Genomic DNA, 1,254 nt, shown 5'->3' with positions numbered 1-1,254 from the left:
CCTTGGAGACGTTTCCAGAGTCCTGCCTGTCCTTCGTAACTTTTTTGTATATAATTTTTTGAAATGGAAAATCAGTACGGCTGATGAGGTCTACTGATTAAGTAGACGAAAGCTCCCGTTTTTTATGTATTTTTAATACACATTTTACATAATTGTGGACTTTGATTACTTGAATATATATATATATATATATATATATATATATATATATATATATATATATATATATGTATATATAAATATATATATACATATATGCACATATATATATATATATATATATATATATATATATATATATATATATATATATATATACATATATATATATTCCTCGTTAGTGATGAAGCAATAAGTTACCTTCAGACTAAAGCCATCTCATTGTCTAGATCTAGAATACCTCATCTCCAAGAATCTCCCCAACCCCCTACCCTTCCTCTCTTACCCCCTCCCCAAGCAAAGCCACCATAATGAAAAGGTAAAATAAAAAAAAAGGAGACCTTTATGTTGATCTTTGGCCACCCATATTTGGCACCCTGACCTCTCTCTCTTTCCTCTCTCTCTCTCTCTCTCTCTCTCTCTCTCTCTCGTTCTCTGGGCAGGGTTAGCACATGGAGTTATTGCAACCATGTCGGGTAATCTCCCTGCATTGTTTTTAATGTCTCTCGATTGTCTTCCTTTTGTCTTCTCAGTCTCATTTGCTTCCGTTGGATGTCAGACACAGGAGTCTTTGTTTGTGTAAAGGTCAACTTCAAAGAAACAAAAAAACCGCCTTAGTGGCGATGCTTAGTGTAACACAGGTTGCAGTAGACGTCTGCTTCTCTTCTTTGTCTTCGGCTGGTTACATACAGCGTGGTCATGACTCTTGCTTGAGCTGCGAGAGTTCCTCGGTTTTATCATTCACAGGTGGGGCGAAACGATTAAGTTCGTTCCGTTAAATCTCGCGGTACCTTAAGTGACCTTGCTATGAATTATGGTCTTGGGCAGTAATCGACAGGGCGGGGCACAATTGAGGTGGGGGTATTTAATTGCACTGGGCATTTTCATCTCCAAATTAATTGATGAGAACATGAAGGATCAATACCTGTATCAGTCGTTTCTGAACTGAAAGGTTTGCACACCCAAACACACACACACACACACACACACACACACATATATATATATATGTATTATATATAATAATATATCATACATACATATATATATATATATATAATATATTATATGTATATATATATATGTGTGTGTGTG

The sequence above is a fragment of the Macrobrachium nipponense genome, chromosome 15 (genome assembly GCF_015104395.2).
Source record: "Macrobrachium nipponense isolate FS-2020 chromosome 15, ASM1510439v2, whole genome shotgun sequence".
Classification (NCBI taxonomy): Eukaryota; Metazoa; Arthropoda; class Malacostraca; order Decapoda; family Palaemonidae; genus Macrobrachium; species Macrobrachium nipponense.
The sequence above is the reverse complement of the archived record's forward strand: the minus strand, read 5'-3'. Positions refer to the sequence as shown.